This window comes from Pseudorca crassidens, chromosome 16, assembly GCF_039906515.1.
Source record: "Pseudorca crassidens isolate mPseCra1 chromosome 16, mPseCra1.hap1, whole genome shotgun sequence".
Classification (NCBI taxonomy): Eukaryota; Metazoa; Chordata; class Mammalia; order Artiodactyla; family Delphinidae; genus Pseudorca; species Pseudorca crassidens.
The window spans coordinates 71,390,276-71,415,320 of record NC_090311.1 but is presented as its reverse complement, the minus strand read 5'-3'; the positions used below and the strand labels follow the sequence as shown (position 1 = coordinate 71,415,320).

The following is a 25,045-nucleotide window of genomic DNA, read 5'->3' as shown; positions in this document are numbered from 1 at the left end:
CTGAAAAATCTACTTGTACACTCTCTAGAAGTCATAAGTTTATTTAAAAACAGGTAAGTGATAAAAATAAGAAATGAAAGAGGAGAAATAATATCTGATACTGCAGAAATAAAAAAAAAACCATAAGAGAATACTATTCCAACAAACTGGAGAACCTAGAAGAAACTGACAAGTTTATAGAAACATACAGCTCACCAAAACTGAATCAAGAAGATATAATCTGAACAGACCAACCACTAAAAATGAAATAGAATCTGTAATAAAAGAAAAAATTCCTTGCAAACAAAAGTCCAGGATGGGATGGCTTCACTGAAGAATTCTACCAAACATATAAAGGAGAACTTATACCAATCCTTCTCAAACTCTTCCAAAAAACTGAAGAGGAGGGAACCCTCCCAAAGTCATTCTATGAAGCCACCATCGCCCTGATACCAAAACCAGACAAAGACACTACCAAAAAAATTATAGGCCAACATCCTTGATGAATATAGATGCAAAAATCTTCAACAACATATTAGCAAATTGAACCCAACCACACATAAAAAGGATCATACACCATGATCAAGTTGGATTCATCCTAGGGTCACAAGGCTGGTTCAACATACGTAAAATCATTGTGATACACCACATCAACAACAGAAAAGACCAAAACCTCTGTTGATCATCTCAACAGATGCAGAAAAAGCATCTGATAAAATTCTACATCCATTCATGATAAAAACTCTCAGCAAAGTGTGTATAGAGGGAACATATCTCAACATAATAAAAGCTATTTATGACAAACCCACAGTCAACATAATACTCAACAGTGAAAAGCTGAAAGCCTTCCCACTAAAATCTGCAACAAGACAAGGATGCCCAGTCTCACTTTTATTTAACATAGTATTGGAAGTCCAAGCTACAGCAATCAGACAAAAAAAAAAAGAAATGTGTCCAAATTGGAAGGGAAGATGTAAAATTGTCTTTACATGCAGATAACATGGTATTCTATATGAAAACCCTAAAGACGCCACACAAAAACTGTTAGAACTGATGAACGAATTCAGCAAGGCAGCAGGATACAAGATTAACATACAGAAATCTGTTGCATTTCTTTACACTAACAATGAAATATCAGAAAGAGAAAGTAAAAAAAAAAAAAAAATCCCTTTTAAAATCATGTCCAAAAACAAGATACACAGGAATAAACCTGACCAAGGAGGTGAAAGACTTACGCACTGAGAACTATAAACATTGATAAAGGAAACTGAACATGACTGAAAGAGATGGAAAGATATTCCATGCTCTTGGATTGGAAGAATTAATATACATATTTTTAGCTTCATTTTTTATTGGAGTATAATTGCTTTACAATGTGATGTTAGTTTCTTCTGTACAATGAATCAGCTATATACATACCTATATCCCCTCCCTCTTGCACCTCCTTCCCCACCTCCCATCCCACCCATCCAGTTCATCACAGAGCACCAAGCTGAGCTTCCTGTGCTTTATAGCATGTTCCCGCTCGCTATTTTACGCATGGTAGTGTATATATGTCAATCCTAATCTCCCAGTTCATCCCACCCTCCCCTTCCCTCCCTGTGTCCACATGTCCGTTCTGTACATCTATGTCTCTATTCCTACCCTGCAAATAGGTTCACCTGTACCATTTTTCTACATTTCACATGTATATGTTAATATACGATATTTGCTTTTCTTTTTCTGGCTTACTTCATTCTGTATGACAGACTCTGGGTCCCTCCACATCTCTACAAATGAGCCAATTTCGTTCCTTTTTACAGCTGAGTAATACTCCATTGTGTATATGTATCACATCTTCTTTATCTATTCATCTGTTGTTGGACGTTCAGGTAGTTTCCATGTCCTGACTCTTGTAAATAGTGGGGCAATGAACATTGGGGTACATGTGTCCTTTTGAATTATGGTTTTCTCAGGGTATATGCTCAGTAGTGGGATTGCTGGGTCATATGGTGGTTGGCAGAATTAATATTGTTAAAATGGCCATACTACCCAAAGCAATCTACAAATTTAATGCAATCCACATCAAATTTTCCACAGAACTAGAACAAATAATCCTAAACTTTATATGGAGGCACAAAAGACCCAGAATTGCCAAAACAATCCTGAGGAAAAAGAACAAAGCTGGAGGCATAACCTTCTCAGACTTCAGAATCAAAGCAGCATGGTATTGGCACAAAACCAGACATACGGATCAATGGAACAGAATAGAGAGCCCCAAAATAAACCCACACACTTAGGCTCAGTTAATCTATGACAAAGCAGGCAAGAATATACAATGGAGAAAAGACAAGTGGTGTTGGGAAGGCTGGAGAGCCGCATGTAAATCAGTGAAGTTAGAACACTCCCTCACATGGTACACAAAAGTAAACTCAAAACGGCTTAAAGACTTAAATATAAGACATGACACCATAAAACTCCTAGAAGAGAACGTAGGCAAAACATTCTCTGACATAAATCGTAGCAATGTTTTCTTAGGGCAGTTTCCCAAGACAAAAGAAATAAAAGCAAAAATAAACCAAAGGAGCCTAAACTAACTTACAAGCTTTTGCACAGCAAAGGAAACCGTACAAAACAGAAAGACAACCTATGGAATGGGAGAAAATATTTGCAAACGATGCAACTGACAAGGGACTAATTTCCAAAATATACAAACAGCTCATACAACTCAATATCAAAAAAAACAAACAACCCAATCCAAAAATGGGCAGAAGACCTAAACAGACATTTCTCTAAAGAAGACATACAGATGGCCAACAGGCACACGAGAAGATGCTCAACATCACTAATTATTAGAAAAATGCAAATCAAAACTACAATGAGGTATCACCTCACACTGGTCAGAGTGGCCATCATCAAAAAGTCTACAAACAATAAATGCTGGAGAGGGTGTGAAGAAAAGGGAGCCCTCCTACACTGTTGGTGGGAATGTAAATTGGTGCAGCCACTAGGGAGAGCAGTATGAAGGTTCCTTAAAAAACAAAAGAGAGTTACCATATGATCCAGCAATCCCTATTCTGGGCATATATCTCGAAAAGATGAAAACTGTAATTTGAAAAGATACATGCACCCCAGTGTTCATAGCAGCACCATTTACAATAGCCAAGACATGGAAGCAACCTAAATGTCTACTAACAGAGGAACGGATAAAGAAGACATGGTATATATATACAATGGAATATTACTAAGCCATAAAAAATGAATGAAATAATGACATTTGCAGCAACATGGATGGACCTAGAGATTATCTTACTAAGTGAAGTAAGTCAGAGAAAGACAAATTTCATGACATCATTTATATGCAGAATGTAAAAAATGTTACAAATGAACTTATTTATGAAACAGAAACAGACTCACAGACATAGAAAACAAACTTATGGCTACCAAAGGAGAAAGGGAGGGGGAGGGATAAATTAGGAGTTTGGGATTAACAGATACACACTACTGTATATAAAAGAAACAACAAGGTCCTACTGTATAGCACAGGGAACTATATTCAATATCTTGTAATAACCTATAATGGAAGAGAATCTGAAAAAGAACATATATGTATGCATAACTGAATCACTGTGCTGTATACCTGAAACTAACACAGCAGTGTAAATCAGCTATACTTCAATTAAAAAAAAAAACTGGTAAGTGAACAAGATATTGTGGAGGTTGGGAAGTGAAGGACTTGGTGAGGTGCAGGGAGGCCACTGCTCTGGGTACCGGTGCCCTCCACAAGGCCGGCTTAGAACAGCGTGGTCCCGATCTTCTAGCTCTCAGGTTACGCCATCTGCTTGGTTATCCCATATCTGCCCCCGCCATTATTACTGCCATCTACTGGACTTCACGTCGCTCCTGCACATCCACCACCAACTCAGTCTTCTTGCTGCGTCCACAGGATGACGCACCCCACACCCAAGCCTCAGAGCTTCTTCGCCTCTTCAGTGCCAGTGACATTCACCACACCGTACTGGAGCTATTCGTACCTTTTGGCCGTGTGCTGGATATCGCTGTCCTTCAGAAACATTTTACCTCTGAAATCTCCAATTCCAAAATCCTACTCTAAGAGCAAAAAAATCCTGTCTTTACAGCCCAGTGCTGGGTGAAATATGGCCACGGCAGCGACTCCCATCAGGAGATGGAATCTATTTCCCTTCCTCTTGAATGTGAGTGACTTCCTGGCCCAACCCAAAAGAATGTGGTGAATGTGACGCTGTGTGAGTTCCGGAATGAAGGCCTCCACAGGCCCCGCAGCTCCACCTTCGTGCTACTGGAGCAACCTCAAGGCTGTCCTCTGAGGCCCGCCCAGCAGAAGATGAGGATTCAGTGAGGAAAACCGAGGCAGTCCGGCCCGATGGCCATCACCAAATGCCACATAATGGGAGGCCATCTTGAATCCTCTAGGCCGGCCAACCCTCCAGCTGAATGTTGTTTTATGAGTGAACCGGCTGAAACCAGCTGAGGAATCACCCAGCCAACCTACAGAATCCTAAGAAATAATAAACTGTTGCTTTAAGCCACCAACTTTCGGGGTGGTTTGTTTCAGAGCGATAGTTAATTGAAACATATACATTATTCTTTAGGAAAATCTCCAGAACCTCGACTCCTCCATTAAAAACTAATATATACATTTCCATATCAGACGATAGGATGATCTTTTCTACCTAGGGTTGAGGAATCATGCCAACGCTTATCTACACCGTCACCCTCAACTTCTTGCACTGCACTGTGCAGTAGGCAAAATAATGGTCCCTCGAAGATGTCCATGTTCTAATCTCCGGGACCTGTGAATATGTTCTGTTACACGGCATGCGGGAATAGGTAGCAAATGGGACTGAGGTTGCTAACCAGCTGACTTTACTATAAAGAGATTATCCTGGATTATCTGAGTAGGCCCAGTGTAATCACAAGAGTCCTTTACATGTGGAAGAAGGAGGCAAGAAGGAGGCAGAAGGTCAGAGTCGGAGAGAAATAAAGGACGACTCTGAAGATAGAGGGAAGGGCCCTAAACCAAGAAATGCAGGTAACCTCTGGGAGCTGGGACAGGTAGGGAAGCAGATTCTCCCCTGGGGCCTCCAGCAGGAACACAGCCTGCCAACACCTTGATTTTTACCCCGGTGAGACCCGTTTCAGGCTTCTGACCTCCAGAACTATAAGATAATACATCTGTTGGTTTAAGACATTTAACTTTGGGTAACTTGTTACAGCAGCAGTAGGAAACTAACACAGCTTGCTTTAGCCGCACAAAATGGCTTTCAAAATTCTAAACACTGGGGACTTCCCTGGCGGCCCACGGATTAAGACTCTGCGCTCCCCATGCAGGGGGTGCGCGTTCCATCCCTGGTCAGGGAGCTAAGATCCCACGTGCTGCATGGCGTGGCCAAAAAAAAAAAAATTCTAAACGTTGTGTGTACCTCCGCAATTCTTCATCTGCCTGGTGAATTCTATTCATTCCCTAAAATCTTATTCAGATAATACCTCCTCTAAAAAGCTTTCATAATTGCCCCACCTCCCCACAGACTAAATTACTTGCTCCTCTGTACCAATAAATGGTTTTAGGAGAAGCAGTCAAAAACATAGATACTCTCTTTCTCTTCCTCTCTCTCACACTCATTTTTTCTTATATTAGCAAATCACTGAATGGTGGTCTGTGACCTTTTAATTTTTTTTCCCTGCGGCTGTAACTTCAAAGTGCCCGTCTTGTTCACTGAATGAATCATCAGCTGTTTCTGGGGTACTACTATATACGGAAGTGCTTGGAATATATGAGCATACGATGCCCCTCTTCTATAAAGCTGTGTCATGGGTCCCTAATATACTCCTGGGCAAACCATGGGCAAAACAGTGATGGAGCCTAACATGACCCTAGCCGCCCTAGGCTGCTTGCTTTTCAAAGCATGTTCCTTCCTGTGATGGTTCCCCACACCCACCTTCAGTCCTTGAGATGATGGCCTTTGTGCTGTCCTGTTCTCTTAAGAAACAGGTTCTCAGGACGTCTCAGGCACGTTCGCTTCCTCAGTCACACGACAGCTAGGTGACGGTCAGAGTCTTGTCTCCATAACTGAATAATTCAGAGGCACTGTGGCTTATAAAACTCTAGATGTTTCCGCGTGTCCCAGGTGGGTGCACATTAGGATAGGGCCACTATCTGAATTCAGGTAAGGGTGCAGATCTCTTCTAACACTAGAAATTCAGACATTAGAGCGGGTGGCAAGGAAAGATTTATCACTTGTCTAAGATGCCTCACTGAGCATCTCCTAATTCCTCCGCATCACCCCACTCTCGGAATATGCCGCCTCTTACTGTCACTTTTTCCGTATCTTTTGTTATATTTGCTACTGCAGTCAAGGCCAGGTGAGCAGTCTGCTTAAAGACAGAAATCTAAGGCCCATAGAGGGGCCTTTGTACTTTAAGCTCCATTCGGCTGTTACTAACAGTTTGAACAGGGCTCTTGCACAGCCACTAAACTTTCTTGTCCTTTAGAAAAGCATATACTCTGAACATTAAGAAATAATTTAACTTGGTCATTAAAAAATACTAGCGGAACAAATTTCAGCGTCTTTGAAGAGTTAACTTTGAAAGAAAAACTGAGAATTTTATATTATTGGCCGGAACAAAAGGGAAATGTTAAGAGTTGCATAATAACTATAGCCAACAGCCAAGTTTCAACTGTGCAGATTTCATTATCCTGAGCTCTTAATCACCAGTCCTAGTGAGGCAGGAGCTGCCTTATGCATTATATAAACATCTCAGCTGGAATGGAGAATGGGTCCAGACCTGGGGAAAGAGACAGTCGGGGCTGGGCTGGGCTGGGCTGCGCTGGGCTTCCCTAAATCAAAACTTCACCGAAATATATCTCCAGGATAATACTGCCTTTCATCATTCAGAGCAACAATATTTTTTCAATTGAAAGTTGTGATCAAAACAAAAAAGAGATTAAGTAACAGAAAAAGCACTGCAGAGAAGTCCAGGAATACAGATAATACAGGGACACTTTTAGAAACATTCACTCGTTCTCAGCAGAGCCCTGTGAAGACCTACACCAGATCACGTTTCTTCCTTTTTAAAAACTCAGTGTCAGTGGGGAAGGTGGGCCAGGATTCGAAATAGACTTCTCCTTCTGTCTATCCACTGCCCTTAATACATGCTGTCTCAGTGAAAGACAACAAATCAGAAACAGCTTAAAAGGTGCATACAAATTCCAGGGTAGGTTTCAAAACCACCATAAGTAAAGTGTGGGCTACATGCCTACAAACATGCCAGGTAACCTCGCCTTTGACGTTGACTGTGCCGTTATTTCTGCTCAAATGCCCTTTCTCGTGCCCCCGATCCATCCGCTGAAATAGTTCTTAGGACTCGGGCTGTCATAGTTAAAGAAACAGAGGCTGCACTTACTGAGTGCCAGGCCTACAGGTGGACAGCAGCAGACAGGCCAGGGGTGGTGCCGGCCCTCAGGGACCCTCACAGTCAGGTGGGGAGGGACCACTAAACCTGGGGACATAACTGTACGTTTGATAAGCTCCCTGAGGAAGAACGAAAGGGGTTATGAGAGGAAATGATGGGTGGGAGGTCTCCACAAGGAGGTTCCATTTCCCTGCTCTCAAGAATGAGAAGGGCCCCGTCGCGAGATGGGAACGAAGCAGGTGGGAAAAGCTCAAGTGTAGGGAACTGGGGCAAGAGAGGGCTGCAAGGCAGGAAGGGGCCAGGTCACACACGGCCTTTTAGGCCACGGTCAGGAGTCTCGATGTTATTCTCAGTGAAGTGAGAAGCCACTGAGGTGTTTTCAGCAGAGGAATAACAGGTTCTGACTTGCTTTTTTTTAAAGGATCATTGGTTTCACCGAGACTGCCGTGTGGAGAGCATGTGGGGGGATTCTGAGCAGTGGCCGAGGCCCAGCTAGGAAGCTCCTAAGTTCTCCAGGAGGGAAAGGGTGGTGGCTGGGACCAGGGTGGAATCAGCAGAGATGGAGCAAAGCAGACACATTCAAGTTCATTTTGGATCGAGAAGCACTTAGCACGTTCTCCCTTTATCCTGTCTCCTAGGGTATTTATCAAATTCTTGTTTTGTAATATTCACAGTTAGGCTCACCAAGATTATGCACTTTTGACAACAGAGACTGTTATTCACCTTTAAATCCTCAGATCCTTTCATGGTGCCTTGGCAGTATGTGGCTTGCCGTAAATATCTGTTCACTTGCATATACAGCACGGTCATTCCACCTTCCTTAGGAAGCCTTCCACCTGGGGCTGGCAGAGACCTGGCGCTCGGCTGTCTCTGGTGACTGATAATTAAGCCCATGGCCTCGAAAGCTGCGGCATGTTGCCAAGCCTGCAGAGGAACACGTTGAGGGACATCTGTGTGGCCCATCATGAGAGCTGTCTCTGACAGATGGCAGTGCACCAGCCATGGCTCCCCCAGCAGGAAGAGCATCAGTAACCATGGGAACCACCACGGACCAAGGTCCAGGCCCCTCCACCAAACGGGAAGGCAGAGGAGCCCCGATATAGGCAGATAAGAGTGGCTTCGGGCTGGACCTGATTTAGAAAAATAAAGGAATGTGGTCTTTCGCTGTGCTCTAGTGCCTATAGCCAATTTATGAATCTTGATAATATCTATGTATAAGGGACGTATAAAGTTCTCATCCACTTTTAGACTTTGACATCCTAATTCAAGGGATTCCCAACTCTCTTCACTGCTTGGCTGAAAAAGAAGAGGAAAAGGGAGGCATCCACTACATAGGGAGAAAGATTCATAACTGATACGAACATGAGTCTGGAAGACAGAGTTCACTCTATACCTACAAGAGCCACATCACAAAAGGCAATTAGCTGGACTTAAGGCAAGTTAGCCATGAAAGCACAGATGCCTTGGACCCCCCTCTACCCATGTCTCACTAAAATTAACCTTATTCTGTACAGATAGCAGACTCCAAAACAGTACCAGAAACTAAGAGTAAGAAGTATCCATTCACCAGAAACTGCAAAGATCTCCACCCAGTTCACTTCCATGGAGCCAAATGAGAAGGTCACTCTTTTCCACGGGGAAGAGAGTTGGCCTGGAGGGAAGCAGGAGGCTCTTTGCCACAGATGCCTGTGATCTGGAGTGATACGAGCTGGACTCACTGGGACAGGGTGGAAAGAGGAGATTGTGGAGCCGCTGGAGAGCCATTATGACGCCAGCAGGCTGCTGTCATTGCCCCTTCCTGAGGCTGGGCCGGGCAGGCAGCACCGAGCATGGAGGAGACGGGTTTTTGCTTCCTTCAGCTGGCCCCGCCAGGCTGTTTCCGCTTTGACACTGCAAACAGAAGAGACTGAGCTTGTGATGTTGACGCCAGAGGGAGTGCGGTGAGGGCGTACGAGGCTGGACGTCGGTATATCCTCTGTGGTGACACTCCTCACGTTAGTCCTTATCTCACCCTCCTAAGTCCTCAACCCGAACCAAACTGAATAGCTTTGCTTGTCCGCTGGGGACTGGGTGGGTTCCTGGATCTCTACAGAGCCCTGCCTTGGTCCCTGAAAGCCTACGGTTATTCCAAGCCTTTGGAATGTAAATATACTTCAATCCTTTTTTATATGGATGGACTAAACAGTGACCATTCAACATATGGTCTATTAAAAACCTGGACACAAAAAAATACATGCACCCCAGTGTTCATTGCGGCACTATTTACAATAGCCAGGACATGGAAGCAACCTAAATGTCCATCAATGGAGGAATGGATAAAGAAGATGTGGTACATATACACCACGGAATACTACTCAGCCATAAAAAAGAATGAAATAATGACATTTCCAGCGACATGGATGGACCTAGAGATTCTCATATTGAATGAAGTAAGTCAAACAGAGAAAGACAAATATCATATGATATTGCTTATATGTGGAATCTAAAAAAATGGTACAAATGAACCTATTTACAAAACAGAAATAGAGTCACAGATGTAGAAAATAAACTTATGGTTACCAAAGGGGAAAGTGGGGGGGAAGGATAAATTGGGAGATTGGGATTGACATGTACACACTACCATATACAAAATAGATAACTAATAAGAACCTACCGTATAGCACAGGGAACTCTACTCAGTACTCTGTAAGGACCTATATGGGAAAAGAATCTAAAAAAGAGTGGAGGGACTTCCCTGGTGGCACAGTGGTTAAGAATCTACCTACCAATGCAGGGGACACGGGTTCGATCCCTGGTCCAGGAAGATCCCACATGCTGTGGAGCAACTAAGCCCGTGTGCCACGACTTCTGAGCCTGCGCTCTAGAGGCCACGAGCCACAGCTGCTGAGCCCACATGCTGCAACTACTGAAGCCCGTGTGCCTAGAGCCTGTGCTCTGCAACAAGAGAAGCCACTGCGGTGAGAAGCCCGCGCACCACAAACAGAGAAAGCCCGTGTGCAGCAACGAAGACCCAATGCAGCCAAAAAAAAAAAAAAGAGTGGATATATGTATGTGGATAACTGATTCACTTTTCTATACAGCAGGAACTAACACAACATTGTAAATCAACTATACTCCAATTAAAATTAATAAAAAAGAAAAGTACAAGAAATTAGCTAAAGACATAGAGAAAATTCTTCTACTGAAGTAGATATGCTCTAAGAAACGTAAGAAGAAAAATCCTATCCATGTACTTGATCACGCAGAAGAAGATAATGCAGGTATACTAACAGCAGATGAGGCTATAAGTAGGCAATAGAACATGGTAAGTAAAGGCCGTGTATAAATGGAATATGAGTCAGCCAAATTCAAAACCATACTGGCAACAGTCAATAGCAGCCTTGAAAATGTAGTAAAATGAATCCGTGAGGTAGAGGGCAAACATGAGAAACTCTAAATCCAGAAGTAAGGCCCTCTGAAAATGATGTAACGGAAGGTATCAGGTAAGAGGCTGTTGAAAAGCAATCCCATAGATAGTAGGGCTCTTGAAGAAATAAGGTTGCAAAATGTGATTTAATAGAACAAATTTTTCCCAGTACTAAAAGGACGATGTAGTGGGGAGAAAAAGAAGGAGAAGATAAGAAGACTCCAAAGCTATATATTTTTCAGCAAAAAATAATTGTATAATAATCCTGTAAGTATCTTAGCAAAACATCTTCTAAAACTAATGGCGAAAAACATTTCTATCAAGAAAGGATAATACAGATGACCATATACTTCACCAATACATTATTTTAATGCAGTAGAAACCACAGAGCTTTCAAAGGAAAAGGATATAATAACAAATTTGTGAATCAGGTCAAATTAATATTGGTGTGAAGGCAACATAAAGTTATTTTTGGATGTTAAAGACTCAGGGGGTGGGACTTCCCTGGTGGTCTAGTGGTAAAGAATCCGCCTTCCAATGCAGGGGACGTGGGTTTGATCCCTGGTCGGGGAACTAAGATCCCACATGCCACGGGACAACTAAGCCCACGCGCCACAGCTACTGAGCTTGCGCGCCTCAACTAGAGAGAGAAAACCCACACGCCACAACTAGAGAGAAGACCACACGCTGCAATGAAAGATCCCATGTACCGCAACTAAGACCCAATGCAGACCAAAAAAAAAAAAAGCCATCTGCATTACTAAAAAAAAAAAAAGACTTGGGGGCAAAACCTCAAATGTCTTTAAGGAATTAAACTGCTCAAAGATACTTGCCAAAACACCCAGAGATAATTAAAAATGAAAAAAATGGACATTTCAGTTTCAAAGAACTGTGGAAACCAGAACCAGTCGAGAATATAAGACCAGCCTACAGTTATTTAGCCTTTGGTTTCAAATTCATATAGAAAAATTATCTGTAAAAGATAATTAGAAGGTAAAAAGGAGCAATTCATAGTAGAAGCATAGCAGTAATAATGACCCTTGATAGATTAAAAGGCATGTAATAAAAAGGAAGACAAATTCTATAAGTAAAAAGAGAAGTTAATGCAAATAACTGACATGAGATGAATAATCAGAATCACCATCAGATGAAGAAAGCAAAAGTGAAATACAACACACGGAGGGCTTGAGTAGCATAAAAAGTGGCATTAAGTTAATAGATAACCCACATTTAAAAAAATCTATAAGAGAGTGCTTTCTTTTCAAGTGTTCTTGGCACCTTTATAAAAGTTGACTACATATGGACTGATCATAAAGACAAATATCCTTCAAAACATAAGTTATAGCAACCAAATTCTCTAGCCACAAAGAAAGAAATGAAAAAGTTAAGAGGAAAGGTTTTATGACAGCAACCAAGAAACTCAACCACTTGGAAACTTGAAAAATACCCATCTAAGAACTTTATAAATGGAAAATGTTTAAAAGCAAACATATTTATCACATCTTTATTAAGAATAAGGAAAAATTGCAAACCACTTGTCTATGATAAGTCGGGGGATAATTATTTAAGGTACTTGGTATGTGATCTTGGGCAAATTACTTAATCTTTCTAAGCCTCTATTTCCTTGTCTGTAAACTGGGGATGACTTCCCTCAATGGTTGTTGTGAAGATGAAATTAGATAATGCTTGTAAAATATTTTAATCACTATGCCAGCCATCAAGAGAACATTCAGTAAGTCTGATCTGTTAAGATTATCATTATTTAAAATTATGTTTACATTAAGTTTGCAGTCACTGAGAGAAGTGCTAATGTATCACTACGGAGGGGAAAGTGCAGGAGAGTCATCTGAAATATAGTTGACAAAAACTACATAAAATGAATATGTGTAACTCGAATAAAATCAAGCCTCCTTGTTCTCTCCCTCTAAGTACCACCTTACCACAGTGACACATCTAAAAGGGACAAAAATGTGACTTTTAGAAAGCCTTGAAAACAATACAGGTATTGAAGAATAGAGAGATGTGGTTCACATAATGTATCAGGCATCTTGCAGCGAAACTTCTAAAAAGTCTCTTTGGGATGTTTCCCTGAAGAGTTCTGCCTCCATGGCAACTGCTCAAACCTGTCTTTTTGCCTCTCGGGACCCTAGAGCTTTTCCCTTCAGGTGTTGCTTCATCCCCCCTCACAGGGCTGGCCATTGCTCTCTGCCTCTCTCACGTGCATTCCCCTCAGCCAACGAACGGATCTTCCTTGGGGACCCGCCCTTTGTTTGGAGGGGAAGAGATGGGTGGGTTTTGATAAGTGAATACTTAAAATTTAATAAATTGTGCCCTTGCCATCTAAAGGGCAACAATACCAGTCTCCTCCTCCTGCAACAATACATGGAAAATAAATTGGAAGGAAGTACACTAAACAGATGCCAGTGATTGTGGCTGGATCATGGGGCTGTAACTTGTTGCCAGTTTTCTGCTTTCCTGTAGTTTCCAAATTTTCTACGGTGAAAATATATTACCTCTTTTTGGTAAACTGCGATAAAATTTACATGCCAAAAAACTCACCCTTTTAAAGTGTGCAATTCAGGTTTTTTTTTTTATTATATTCACAAAGTTGTACACCTATTCCCACTATCTAATTCTAAAACATTTTCATCATCCCTAAAAGAAACCTTGTGCCCATTAGCAGACATTCTTGTTCCCTCCTCCCTCCAGCTCTGGAAACCATTAATTTACTTTCTGTTGCTATGGACTTTCCTACTCTGGACATTTCTTATAAATGGAACCATACGAGAGATGGCCTTTTGTGTCTGTCTTCTTCTACTTAGCATAATGTTTTCAAGTTCATCCATGTTGTAGCATGTATTAGTACCTCATTCCTTTTTATTGGCTGAATAATATTCTTAGATGTATTACTTCTATAATGGGAAAACTATTTTAAAAAAAGTAATGAGTACATAAGCATAACCCTTGATTGTTAATTCTACTAAGAGTACACTGGTACACTCCGGTAATAATAAAAAATGATTTTTGATGATAGATTAATTATTTTTCAAAATCATGTATTTAAAAAGCATAGTGAGCCTATTAAACCTGTTTTTTTCTGACTCAACCTCTCAACTAAAAAGAACATAGGAACCTAGGGCTTCCCTGGTGGCACAGTGGTTGAGAGTCCGCCTGCCGATGCAGGGGACACGGGTTCGTGCCCCGGTCTGGGAAGATCCCACATGCCGCGGAGCGGCTGGGCCCGTGAGCCATGGCCGCTGAGCGGGCACGTCCAGAGCCTGTGCTCTGCAACGGGAGAGGCCACAACAGTGAGAGGCCCGCGTACCGCAAAAAAAAAAAGAACATAGGAACCTAAATGATATCTTGCTGAATATCAGACATAGCAATTGAGCCAAAAGAGACAGCTGTGGACAACCAGGATACTTAATATATGATTCTATTTCAAAGAGATGAAAAATTCTTGGCTTTTAAATTTTGAGTGTTTAAAGGGAATACTTACGGTAATGAAAATGAGCAATTTTAAGAAATTGTGGGAACTTAGCCCATGAACTATTCTGTGGCAATCAATTGTAGCTAAGATTTTTTTAAGTTGGATAATGTAGTATAATCAGCTTTATATTCATTAAGAAAAAAAGTTCCAAATTCGTTTGTATGCCTGTTGTGTATTTGTATACCTGCAAATCACAAACACATAAATATTGCACACTCAGTGCATGAATTTAATGTTATAATTTTTACTCGGAAAGGCAGATTCTACATATTCTCAGTTGCAAGGGAGATAGTTTGATCAAAGCTGACTGCAGCTAGCTCATATTAAGGAAGGGTTCAGTCAAAAATCAAATTCTGTAAATGAGTGACTTACCCAGGACATAAAATTTGAAGCGGTTCAGACATACTGATGGTGCAGTGGGGTGGTGACCAGAAGTGGGGTTCTTGATCTAGGTGTTGGTTACAGACGTATGTTCCGTTTGCAAAAATTCATCAAACTGTACACAAACAAACTGATCTAGACACATTTCTCTATGCATGTTATACTTCAATATCCTTTTTTAAAGTCAAAAATATATATAAAGCAACAAAGGACACTATACATTGTTTTCAGAGGGCCTGTAGTCCTCATATGGGTGAGCCTTAGCCAAAGGCTGGATCAGGAAGCTTTGTCAAGAATTGATAATGAAAATATTGGTCAAGTCTTTAAAGAGATGTCAAAGTGCTCGTTTGAGAAAATTCATATCAAGTCTGCAGACTAGATGCCCTTAAAAATCCGTCCTTGTATAGAGAAGTCTCTATAGTCCTCTGTCATAAATTGTTCATTCCAAGTATTCTCTAAAGATGTCACTTGGGTTAGCGTCTGTAGCACCGGAAAGACCACCTGCTGCGAAACCTTCAGATATGATGACAATCAAACAATTGCATTTAATCATTGATGAGACTATAACATGTCGGTTAGGATTAGCTTATGCTCTCATTCAGGCAAATGAAGAAAACTATTCCCCCACCACCACCTGCCCCCCAGGATTTCTTAGCAACATTAGACCAGAAACACAAAAATGCTGGTAGACAAAAACCTTAAAAATCTCGTATTTTATTCGAGGTTATTGGCTGCCAGCAACGTGTGGATTCTAGCTAGTATTTTCAGAACATGTTCTTATACCCTCCAACTCTAGGTAGGAATTATTACATGAAAGATTGTACATTATTTAAAAGCAGGATGAGGCACTGTTAGTGGGAGTGGAAGATGGTATCATTATTTTGGAGTGCCACTGGCACTCAAAAGACTTTAAAATGTCCATAACTTTCATCCAGTTATAAGACTTTACTCCTAAAAAACTATTTAGGATTACAAAAAGATTCCATTAAAGGAGTGTTCATCATATTACTGTGGAAACAAAATATTGGAAACAATTTTAGAAATCCAACCACAGGGGAGGGATTTTTAAAAAGTGTCCATATAATGGGAGAGTATATAGCAGTTAAAAATATGTTATAGGAGTACATTTATAATTTCAGTTAGAGGTTCATGAGTAACACCATTCCTTAAAAATCATGTACCTAAAAAAAATTATGTACCTAAATATACAGAAAAATATTTGGGAGATACGTTAAAATATTAATGCCAACTGGGATTATAACTGATTTAATTTTTCTTTTTTTCTTATCTAATACATATTCCATCTTTTCTATAATGAACATGTGTTATTTTGTAACAAAGACATTTTACAAAAAAGTGAGGTTGGGGAGGTAGGAAAACCAGGGACTATGATATTTATGTGTGTGGGAATACATTCTTCTTTCATTAAGTGGAATTAGTGTCTATTCTTTACTTTTTCTCTGCATATCATGAAAGCTGTAAGTGATGTTGCCTTTCACATGGCAGGAAACAGCCTTGCTGCTGTTGGCACCTTTCTTTCCATTCTGAGCACCCATCCTACTCCATCAACAGCATCATGTTGGAGCTCCTGGCCATTCAGCTCCCTTGACTTCTATCAAAGGAACTAATATCTCAATAGGCCCAAAGGCACAAATTACACAGCCACTCAGCCTAGAACGACGCAGCAGGGCTACACTGGCTGCACACGAGGTGTAGAACAAGCCCACGGCAACACCTCCTTCTGTACTCTCTCCAGATCAAATCATGAGACTTCGAGAGATGTCAGTTCTCGTGTCAGAAGAGAGTCCCTGGTCTATTTCAAATAAATCAATTTTGAAAAATTTAGAATCGGAAATATTCCAAAGGTTTGCCGTTGATTTTGGTTTGATACACACAAAGGGAAACGATTTCCCTTCCTTGAAGCCTCTTTCCAGGAGCCTTAATGCTCGGCTGCCAGATTTAGCCTTGGCTCCATCTCTACCATGTCTAATATTCCTCCGTGCTATTGATGTGAGGCCAAATCGCCTCTCTATTTAGAGTGCACAAGAGCAGATGTCTTGACGAAAGGGGGTGTTGGTGAACCTATATTGAAAAGAGCCAGGAGAACGTGCTGTAATGAATGGAAGCACACAGCTTCACGGCCTAAGGTGTTAAAAGTACATTCACACGAAAGAAGCAATAGCTTCGGTCACATCATATGAGAAATAAAAGACAGGAGGGGAAATGATAGAGGAGGCAGTCAAGAAATCAGCTGCTCATTCGAATCACTGGGGGAATTTGTTTCGTTTCAAATACTGCCGCCTGCGCAAGAATGTCCTTGGTAGCACTACTTGTGATAGTCAACAACTGGAAACAAACCGTCGACAGTATGATGGATATAGAAATAATAAATTGAGGCCTGTTCACACAATGGAATATTATACAGCACTAAAAATGGATGAACTGGGACTTCCCTGCTGGTCCAGTGGGTAAGACTCCACGTTCCCAATGCAGGGGCCCGGGTTCGATCCCTGGACGGGGAACTAGATCCCACATGCATGCTGCAACTAAGAGCCCGCATGCCGCAACAAAGATCCCATGCGCCGCAACTAAGACCTGGTGCGGCCAAATAAATAGATAAAATAAAAATTTAAAAGAAGGTAAAATTGAAGAGCTTCTTTAAGAAACAATGGATGAACTACGGCTGCATATATTATAATGAATCTTCCAAACATAATATTGAGGGGAAGAGGCCAGACACAAAAGAGATTGCATTTATATAAAAGTTCACAACCAGGCAAAACTAATCCCTGGTATTAGAAGTCAAGGCAGTGGTTGGCTCAATTGGGTAGTGATTGAATAGGGGCTTAAGAAGAGATTCTGGGCTCTGGTGATGTTGTTTCTATATTCAGGTGTTAGTTAGATTAGGTGAAGGTGTGCGGTCAGTTTGTGATTAATTCTTTAAGTTATATACTTATGATTTGTGTATTTGTCTTGAAATAAGATACAGTTCAATAAAAATGTTTAACAAATCCAGATTCCTGGGCCCTGACATGAATTTCCTAAAGCTGTAGGTTGTAAATTCCTGGGGGTATTCCAGTGTACAGCAAAGGCTGAGAATCACCGGGACCAGATGATCCAGGTCCAGTGGTGCGCTGGAGCCAGCCTCTACGAGCCCACGAACCAACTGTTAAATGTTCAGGACTTTTGCAAACCTGTTAAAATAGGGTCAGTGTTGAAAATTAAAGTAGATAAAGTTTCAATTCAATAAAGTATACTAAAAACAAAGGTACTAAATACTCAGAACTCACCCCTTTGTATTTATTTTACTGTTATCTATATTTTGAGGTTATCTGTGCACATTTTACCTGTATGGTGGAAAGGCTATGTAACGGTGTGCTACTGTACCATCTCTTTCCAATTCCAGCTCAGTCACAATGATGGCTTCAAATTGGCCATGATGGGAGTATTTATACCAGTGAAACTGGCAACCGCTTCACATCAGGGCTTGCTTTCTTGTTCTGTTGATTGTCTTGACTTAAGAAAGTGATTTAAAAATGTTAACAATGCAGATTAAACTTAATAGTGTGTAATATGTTTAGCTGTTACATTATGAACAGGACATTTAAGGAAATATCTTATTATATTTAAAAGCTATTATCTGGTTCAGCAGTCATTCACATCTTTTTTTTTTTTTTTCATTCATATCTCTTTTTTTGCGGTACGCGGGCCTCTCACTGTTGTGGCCTCTCCCGTTGCGGAGCACAGGCTCCGGATGCGCAGGCTCAGCGGCCATGGCTCACGGGCCCAGCCGCTCCGCGGCATGTGGGATCTACCCGGACCGGGGCACGAACCCGTGTCCCCTGCATCAGCAGGCAGACTCTTAACCACTGAGCCACCAGGGAAGCCCCCATATCTTTGATGAATGCGTACAGTTCTGACATATGTCTTCGTTATTTCACTTTTATCTTACTCATTAACATAAGGGAAAGGATCAGACAACGTTTATATGGGAATTACACTCATCAGTTGTACCATAGGTGAGTTCTCAAAAAGCAACAAGTGTTTTGTGAGACTAACCAATTAGCTAGATGGAGTTCACAACAAAGAGTATTCTTTATTTTATTATTATTTATAAATCGTATGCTACACACATCCTTTGTCAGTAAAATTTTTAATCAACTTATGTATGCACATAAATGCATTCCTTTATTCCCCAGAGTGCTGGTTGATTTACCAGCATATCCCTTTCAAGTTTAAGATTCCATGACTCTCTATTATAATTTAAGAAAGAAGCAAACAAAATAAGATGGGAGCCTTACAGCCTCCAAGGCGTGAGTTTCAGTATCAGATAGAGTAATGACTATACTTTAGAGAGTACAGTATATTTCACTACTCAAAATGTGGTCCTCGGACCAGTAGCGCTGGCATCAGTGAGGAGCCCCTGGGAAACGCATCATCTCAGGTCTCATCCTAGAACTTCTGAATCAGAGTCTGCTTTTTATCGAGATGCCTAGGTGATGTGTATGTACATTAAAGTTTGAGAAGCACTGCTTTAAAGCACTGCTTTAAAAATAAACTTCTTAGTATGAACTGAAACTTGTATAACCGATCAGTTGGTGATCTGTAAGCATCTCGCACCAGTTGAGCCGCAGCACTGGGGAAAACAACTAATCGCTACACCGAAGCCTGAAGAAAAGGACATACATCTTGCCATTTGTCACATCTGTCAAATACTGAAAAGGGAAACTGAGCCACTAGGAAAATAAAGGCCATTCTAGGCCACTTGGCCTATTAATGTCAAAAACAGGGGGGAAAGTACAAGTAAGAAAATAATCGTTATCAGTAGCTTTCCTGCATGTATATGATGAGTAGGACACATTGCCAAAGGCTTGGTTCCTAAAACCCAAAGCAGGGCAGCAAGGGCCACATGACAAAGTGTGGTAGCTGGAGAGAGGATGTGATGAAACACTTCCCAGGGATGTAATTTAGGCCAGGGTAGCTATCAAGTGCTGAGGGTGAAAGGGGGAAATTGTAGTGCTTATGTATTTCCCAGTCAATAAAGCAGTCGGCAACCCGGGGCAAAGAGAAAAGACAGGGCCAATGCACAGGAAAGATTCAATACTAGAGTTAATTGAAATGATGGGAGGAAGCTCTCACATGTTTTGAAATTGAAAGCAAAATTGTTTTACTGGCAACACTATTCTCTGGAAATATTTCTTAGTTATTTGGCTGAAAACACAGTGGATACTTTGAGATGCAAAGGTCTATGTGGAAAACACGTTAGATACTTAAACAGTGTCTGGAAGGAAATGAGAGCCACAGATCTCCAAGAGGAGCTTGGTATTAGTCTGAGCAGAAACCGAAGCAATAAAATAATTCACGTAAACCCTGGCAACCCTAGACCGTGAAGAAGACAAATGTAATTGTACCCAGGCGTGCCCACGCCACTGGTACTCAGAGACGCCGCTGGTACTGAGACACGATTGGGCCCATTTTCACCCAAGAAAAAAGGTCACTGTAATCATCCCTTGCAATATCAGACTTCAGATGACTGAAGAACATTTAGCAGCAAAATGACATGAATGCCCTTATGTGTTATAACATTTTCCCTTAAGATACCTTAGCATGGCTAGGAAGAGAACTCACCCTTATTGAGCACCTACTATCTGTTTTACATGTGTGATTTCATAGCATCCTCATAACCCTCTGACACAGGTGATACTGTTAGCATTTTACAGACGAGCAAAATAAGGTTCAAAGAAGTATGTCACCCACATCACACAGTTAATAAAAAGCCAGAACTCCAGAGACAAAATAAAAAAGCTCCATACTTGATGAAAACAGGTATCTCAACAGAGACAGCTTGGAAGGGATCAAGAGTATGGAGCTGTTATGGTTCGAAGACGAGGCAAGACTGGTCTATGTTGGTGTCAGTGAAGATAAGTGAGGCTTCTCCTAGAACCCACCTTATCATTACATTGCTGGAATCCTCTTATCACCCACTTCTGGCTGTATATTAGGTTTCAGATGTATTTCAAACTTGATAGCTGTAATTTGGGCTAAGTTGGAGGCTTCTGAAGACTTGGCACGTTTCAGGCAGTGTTATGTAATAGAACTGAGCCCTGGGCTGGGCCTTGGAAACCTGGGTTCAGTTCCAGCTGTGCCACTTATGAACTGTAAGAGTGGCGAGTTACATTGCTTCTCTGGGTGGCAGATTTTTTTCACTTACATGAGGTTGGATTAAGTATCCTTAAGAACCTTTCTGGGTCCATGATTCAACCCTCCATGACTCAACTGCTTACAATTGTGACTTCCATCAAAATATATTAGAAATGACCTGAAGAGTTAACAAGTCTGTCCAGACAAGACTGCTGAGTGGTTCAAGTTACCAAATATAAAACAAAACAAAAAAACAAAACAAAACAAACCCCAAAATTCAAAAAACCCTACAAGAATAATTACTTAACTCCTGTACTCTACCATCTGCAAGAATAACCTGGAATTTAATGTTTTTAAAGTGGTTTTTTCCCCCCAGGATATATTTAAAACAAATATATATTCAAGTTCTTAGATCTGGGTACAAATCCAAGCTCTACCTCTAATTAGTTCTCTGACTTAACATATCTGAGTTTCCCTTAGGCTTCTGTAAAATTGGAATTAATAGTGAATATTAGCTGTAATGCAGTAAAGTGTCTGGCATCTAGTAGGAGCATAATAAGTACTGGTTATTGTTATTCCAGTGGTCATTAGGGGTCTGGACTACCACTGGGTAACAATTCAGAGGAAACTTCTCCACAGAGGGATGGAGCCTGAGACTGTACCTCATTAGCACTGGGAACTTGCCATTCATCTGTGTCTATGCAATAACAAACTCAGGTGCAGAGTGGAGAAATGTAATCATGCTTCTTCTGGACCTACGAGCATCTATCTCTTTCTTTCTTTGTAAAAACCTTCTAATTCACCCTCAGTGGATAAAACCTTGTAAGAGAAATGCTGATGTATTTGACAGGACAGCTGGAGGGAGGGAGTGTCTGAAGACAGGAGTGTCCTGGGACATCTGGAAAGAGTGCCTGTCAGACCCACATTTCATTTTAGTGGCTTTTTTTTTTTTTTTTTTTTTTGCCTATTTCCCAGTTTCTGCCTAATGCGCACAAAGAACAAAAGATTCTAGGAGGAGGTGACTTGACTTTGCTTATAAGCCCCACCAAAAAAACCGAACAATTTTGATGCTGACATGTCAATAACCAATCCATGCACATCCCATCCGTTTGAGTGACTGCTTCTTGCCCTCCCTGCCAAAGCTCTCCCTTTCCCCATCCCCTCCCCCGGCACTCAAACACTCTCCCACCCCCTCCCCCTTTCTACAAACGCCACACTTTTTGTGACTTATTTTTCCTTCCCCGTCCAAATTTTGCTTTGGTGTTGCCAGGTTGGGAAGCCTGGGTGAACAAAAGAAGATGAACACAAGAACCAGATTCCAATTGCCTGTACTCTTTGAACCCCATCCTTCACATAATGAGGTTGAACTGCCTGTTTTCTAAAAGGAAGACCAATAGAAAGGTTAAAGAAAAAATTCCTGTTTTCTACAGGTAAATTTCCTGAGCAAAAAAACACAGTAAAGTGTCAAATATTTCCAGGCGTGTTTTAAGATAAGTCAAGTATATTAACCAAAGTCTCTGAAGTTCAAAAAAGCAAACAAATGATTGCTAATTAAATTACTACTGGAGATACCATGCTCATTCTGAAGCTTCTTTCGGTGCTAACATCATAGGATTCAGAGTATAATTTTACTCTTTAAGTAATTATAGGTTTATAGCTGTTATACGGATAATTTACGACATACCATGGTCATAGCTAAGCAAATATCAGTTGATAATGAGGCCTTAACCTGTAATGGGATCTTCCCAGTCTAACAGTGCTCTTATGATCTATTTTGTAATGATACACTATATAACAACTTTTACAGGACAAAGGTGTAATAGGACAGCTTATAACAACCCCTTAAATGCTTAAAAGTATCTCTTGACTAATTAAGCTTTTAGGGTTATTAGCTTGGGTTGGGGTTTTTCAGTACATTAAAAAAGATGATATAGTAAAGCTTTCTCTAGTAATCTATTCCCCATTTTATTTTTTATTATCCCTTTATATAATACCCTCTGAGAAGGATTAACAACTGTTACAAATTATTCTACAAAAAGTAGGAGGGGAGTATGAAAGGGGGGAAGGAGACGGTTGTCAACTCCGGCAAAAACTGAAAATGTCCTGCTTAATCTTTAAATACTGGCCATTTTCAGAACTTTAGCTGGTATTTAACTATTAGGTATACAAATCTATCTACGTGGCACATATCAGACAAACTGAGGTTTCAGAAGGAATCTGGTACGCCAAATGGTAATGCTTTCTCATTGATGCTGTGAAGATTCAGACAGCTCACAATTTTGTTTCAACGCTTTTGAAGCAATAACACCTTGAGTTTGAGATACTGTAATTTAGCAGTTCTAAACGAATGCATGTCTCCCTCTTGGTTTGAAATTCTACATTCTGTCTTTCTTCAATCTCTCACCCTTTTATTATCTATCCTGACAAAAATGTGCTTGGAAATTCTTTTCCATGCATACATAGAACTGCAAAGTAGTCCCACAGGGTGGAAAATGCTGAACTTCTCGTAAATGTACCATTGACCCTCAGTTCAAACTTCTGGCATGTATGATCTTGATTTATTTTCTCACTTTTCCTACATGAATGTTTAATATCTTGTCTTTTAAATCTGTTTGTGAGATCCTTAAAACCAGAGACCCCATGGTAAAAACTTTCTTAAATTTTGACAGGGCCATGCCAGAAAGTACATATGAATACTTAATATTTTGCTGTTTCACAATACTTAAGAGAATGGAATTTATTCTTTTGTAACAGCTGTGCCACTGAATGTTACTACATAAGCTGTAATTACCAAGTTATCTCAGGCAAGTCGCTTAACCTTTCGTGGTCCCAGTTTCTCTACTGGAGATAAGATTTTTCCAATTAGAGAATTTAGGTTTTGGAGTAAGACAGCATTTGGAAAAAAATATTATTTCTTCCATTTACTAGAGAAGCAGGAATTGAACCTATTACCTAACCTCTCTGACCTTTCAATTCCTCACCTGTCCTTTGGCGACCAAGGGAGTAGTTACACCTAACAGGGATTTTTTTGATGCAGATTGAGAACATAGTATAAAGAATGCGGCACGTTACCTGAACTTTGGTTCATGCTCAAAAATGTCAAGTATTATTGTATCAATTTTCTTTCAGCTTTAGAGCGCTAAGATTAGCATAGATGTAAAATCTTAATTATCAAGCACCCAAATCCCCAGTATCTTCAGCTATTTTGGCGCCACTTGGATCCCCAAAGTGAAAATGAAAAGTCTTTAAAGAACATACTGATTCAAGGCCCATTTTAGTACCACTTTGCTCAGAGTAAATAGAATAATTTTAATAATCACTGAAATTGTGATATTCATAATTGAGTCAATAAAAACATGACAAAGACGAACCGTTTTAAGACAGATGACTAAGAAACTTGTTCTGAAATGCATGCTCAGAACTAGACATAGGATGTCAGCAATTTATGGTCATGGGTTTGCACAAAGAACACTGACCTGGCTTGCTGGAAGCGAAGAACAGAACACCCTGCTCACAGCTGGACTTACCTACACAAAAGAGAGAAATACTTTATAAATCCTACTGCTTGCTAGGAGCACATGGGGAGCCACTGACATTTTAAACATACATTGTTTTCCTTTTTTTCCCCCCAAAAGGGCAGAATCTGCTTTACTTCTGCCAAGTGTCGGTGTTACAATGGCATTTCTTGGGGTCATATACCTCCTGAAATGGCTAGGTTAACTTTTTGCAGCATTTCTGAAAGTCTGTTTCTGAGCCTTTGGGGATGATACAGAATAAAGCATGTAAACCACAAACTCAGGAATAGGAACGAGGAAAACCTTACAGGCATTTGACAATATGGAAGTCAACGAAGTGGACACGCTATTCTTCCAAAATAGCATTTTTTGGACCATATTATCATAAGTAAAAGTCCAAATGATTCTGGTTTTTACTATTTGATTACATTTGTATAGTTAATAAGTTATGCTGTTGTGCCAGTGACATCAAACTACCTATGTTTCTATTTTCACCTCTGTGATCACAATAGCCCCTATGCACTTAAATTTACGCTCCTCTCAAAACAACAATCAATGGCGCAAGCTTAGAGTACTATGATTTCATTGCTTCCGACTGAGTTTTCAAAGTCTTCCACGCTGGGATGAACAAGTTAAATCCCCTTCCCACTAATATGTCCAAATACAATCCAGGTATCTCAGAGGAAACCCCAGTTGAATAAT

General features: G+C 40.6%; 1 protein-coding gene across 8 annotated transcripts in view; it reads right to left on the bottom strand.

Moving 5' to 3' along the window:
* Positions 1 to 25,045, bottom strand: part of RHOBTB1 (Rho related BTB domain containing 1) — a 92,142-nt gene that overhangs the window by 44,035 nt on the left and 23,062 nt on the right. For 4 of the 8 annotated variants that reach the window (XM_067710872.1, XM_067710864.1, XM_067710865.1 and 1 more), the window contains exon 2: positions 24,305 to 24,355. The exons of 3 other annotated variants lie outside the window; for them this stretch is intronic. The gene's annotated coding sequence lies outside the window, so the exon portion shown is untranslated. Of the gene's footprint in view, positions 1 to 8,133; positions 8,335 to 24,304; positions 24,356 to 25,045 lie in introns of all 8 variants that reach the window. One more of the 8 variants, XM_067710868.1, reaches the window with a different exon arrangement.